Source organism: Chiloscyllium plagiosum, chromosome 28 (assembly GCF_004010195.1).
Source record: "Chiloscyllium plagiosum isolate BGI_BamShark_2017 chromosome 28, ASM401019v2, whole genome shotgun sequence".
In the NCBI taxonomy this organism is placed as follows: Eukaryota; Metazoa; Chordata; class Chondrichthyes; order Orectolobiformes; family Hemiscylliidae; genus Chiloscyllium; species Chiloscyllium plagiosum.
This window is the reverse complement of record NC_057737.1, coordinates 14771141-14774461: the sequence shown is the minus strand read 5'-3', so window position 1 is coordinate 14774461 and position 3321 is coordinate 14771141. Positions and strand designations below refer to the sequence as shown.

The 3321-nt window shown below is 45.9% G+C and overlaps 1 protein-coding gene across 2 annotated transcripts in view; it reads left to right on the top strand.

The window, feature by feature from the left end:
• Positions 1-707: 707 nt before the first annotated feature.
• dusp14 (dual specificity phosphatase 14) overlaps positions 708-3321 on the top strand; it is a 35411-nt gene continuing 32797 nt past the window's right edge. Inside the window, exon 1 of one of the 2 annotated variants that reach the window (XM_043718378.1) lies at positions 708-987. The gene's annotated coding sequence lies outside the window, so the exon portion shown is untranslated. Of the gene's footprint in view, positions 988-1109; positions 1331-3321 lie in introns of those variants that run through there. The other variant, XM_043718377.1, reaches the window with a different exon arrangement.

Genomic DNA, 3321 nt, shown 5'->3' with positions numbered 1-3321 from the left:
ATTGTCCATCAGGGATGTGAAACACAAGAAAAAAGTTAAAGGTCCTTTTGCTGTCATTAGACTCCGTTAAAGAGTGAGTTTGCCCCTTGATTTCCTCTTAAACCAGATAAGACTCGTGTTTCCCTGTTAAATATTTGTTTGTGCATGTGCAGGAGATGTACATATTAAGAAAATGGAGTACATCTCCAATATTATTGCTTTTACAAATTATAAACTTCCTATTATGGCTTACACATTTCCTGAGCCCATCTCCATCCAATCATATTTGCATAGTTCGCATTCCAAATCTGTACACGTGACTATATCATCCAATCACATAATAACATATTGAGATCTCAACCAGTTATTAACCTACTCTGTCTATCTTCCCTTCTCAACCTGAAACAAAGTACTGTTTGTTTGGGCAATGAGCCCATCCTAATGAGTGTAGATGATAGGCGGAACTGAAAGAAGTGGGTTCAAATATTTTTAACCAACCTGTTTCGACATATTAGTCCACACTAGGAGAAAGTGAGGACTGCAGATTAGTGTCGAGAATGTGGTGCTGGAAAAGCACAACAAGTCAAGAAGCCCTTCATCGGGAATGACCTGAAATAATCAGGAATAAAACAGCCTCATTCCCGATGAAGGGCTAGTGCCCGAAATGTAGATTCTCCTGCTGCTCGGATGCTGCCTGACTGGCTGTGGTTTTCCAGCGCCACACTCTCGGTATTAGTACACACCCCTAGAGTGGGTGGGACTTGAACCCAGGTTTCCAGTCCCAGAGGTAGGGACATGATCACAAGAGCCGTCAGTAGGTTTAATATCCCCCATCCCAAATGATGTTTCCAAATCACAGGAAACTCCAGCTTGTCATCTCCAGCTGCGTGTTTGAAAGTTATTCATTGTACATTTGGAAACCATTGAAATCTAGGTGTTAGAAATTGAATTGGAAATACTGTGCGTTTTGAGGGGCTTTTTCAACGGAGCCGTGCTTAATATTTAAAGGTGCGTGGATTTTGCAGCAAAAAAAATTCGAACCGTCTCAGTACAAGAATTTGGAACTATGTGCCTCTTTAAATCGTAACTGCAGCTCTGCCTCTGTGCTGGCCAGCTCGGTGAGGCGGGGGGGGGTCAGAGTGACGTTGCTCTCAGAGGCTGGGAGGTGGTGCTGTTCTGTATTGGCTCCTGTTTTCCCGTCTCTCCACTCGCCTTTGGAGTATCGACAGTGAACACAGTCTCATCCCGGAGACTGTGGAGGGAAGCTTACAGCCCCCTAGACCGGTGCTGAGCCGTTCCGAGACTAAAGCCTAGTGAAGGTGGATGTAGAATGGCACCTCAGCAGAACCAGGTAAAATAAATATTAAAACTATTAATAAACGAGAGAGGGCGAAGTTCAGTCCGAGTATTAAACCTCGGTGTCTTAAAGAGACACTAATCCATGTCAATATTACACACTGGACCGGGGATGGAAAATTACCCTGAAATCGTCGCGGTCGCCAAATATCTCTTAGAAAAATTTCCACTGGGCTCCAACATCATTTATTTTGTTGAGCAAGTTGGGAGGCGAGATGTAAAGTGAAGATGGAAGTGAAAATGCAACCGCTTTGGGGTTTTTTTTTGTAATTTTTAACATATCTGTGACTGCGACACTCCGCTGCATTTGTGAACCGAGCTAGTCAATAATCCGAGTTTGAGGAGAGGACAGATGGGTTGCTTCTTGTCAATATTTACTGCTTTTAATGAATATAGTCCGCAGCTCGGAGCATCAGCGGGAGAGCTGGGGGGCTGATTCCTCGCGGAGTCTCCCCACTATTCGAGAGCATTCAACACATCATAATAGTCCCTTGCAATTTAACAAAAAAAAATCAACAATGTGAATCTCCCGGTCACAAATTCCATTTGAAGTACACGGGCCGTGGGATGGGGAATGTGTGAGCATCATTGCATATTAAAGCATTTCGATGGGGGGGTATCGATCAGCAAAAGAGTTACAGCCAAAACGGCCCGGAGAACGTGGTGAAAGTAACAGTCTCCATTCAGTGTGTAGGAAGTGTTACCACAGTGACCTGCTACACTGCAGCTACATTTCCTTTTACTGTACTCCCGAGTTCCAACGTCAGGGGGGAATTGGCCTGTGCCCTGCTTCATCTGCAAACCATTAAGGCTAGAAACTGCGTGGAATAATGATACTGGGGAAGTTTAAACCGAGATGGTGTGCCTGGTGCTGTGCTAACCTCTTGTACCGTCCTGGGAGCATTTTGAGTCGGTTATTTGGTCCCTAACTGGGAAGTTGACTGTCTCCCTGCGCGCGCGCACACTTTTTTTGTTTTAAGAAGCGTGCAAATGCTGTCTTTTGTATGTGGCCAGTATTTTGTGTAATCTTTATGTAGCTGTAAACCCTACGTGAATGTTGTCTTTCATGTATGTTCAGAAGCTGCAGTTGATCAAATGTTTGTAATATATCAGCTTGCAAGCTGCTTTGAACACTTTCTGAGGTCAGTTTCTGCACCGTCTCAATCAGGGAATGGATCCCAATCTCTGGAATTCTGGGCAGAATACTGAGAAGCATTATACATGTGTCTTGAGCCTAGCTCCGGTTGAAGAGAGAGGGAGGGATGGGTAGGTGTACAGTAGAAGACGTCATTTGCTATGGAGCCCTGCCCTTTCTCTTCCCCACCCCCCACAGGACAAGTTGGGCATACTGTTTGTACATTCATCAGGATTGTGTGTCTTGAGAACTTGTGATAATGGATGAAGGGACCAGAGTAGTGCATGTGCTTTTGATTCCCCTGCACCAATCTATCTCAGCAATAATAGACATTCTTCTTGATGTGAAAGTGAGGTCTGCAGATGCTGGAGATCAGAGCTGCAAATGTGTTGCTGGAAAAGCGCAGCAGGTCAGGCAGCATCCAGGGAACAGGAGAATCGACGTTTCGGGCATAAGCCCTTCTTCAGGAATGAGGAAAGTTTGTCCAGGCTAAGATAAAAGGTAGGGAGGAGGGGCGTCGGAAATGTGATAGGTGGAAAGAGGTCAAGGTGAGGGTGATAGGTCAGATTGGAGTGGGGGCGGAGAGGTCAGGAAGAAGATTGCAGGTTAGGAAGGCGGTGCTGAATTCGATGGATTAGACTGAGACAAGGTGGGGGGAGGGGAAATACCTTGTCTCAGTCAAATCCATCGAACTCAGCACCGCCTTCCTAACCTGCAATCTTCTTACTGACCTCTCCGCCCCCACCCCAGTCTCACCTATCACCCTCACCTTGACCTCTTTCCACCGATCACATTTCCGACGCCCCTCCCCCAAGCCCCTCCTCCCTACCTTTTATCTTAGCCTGCAGGAC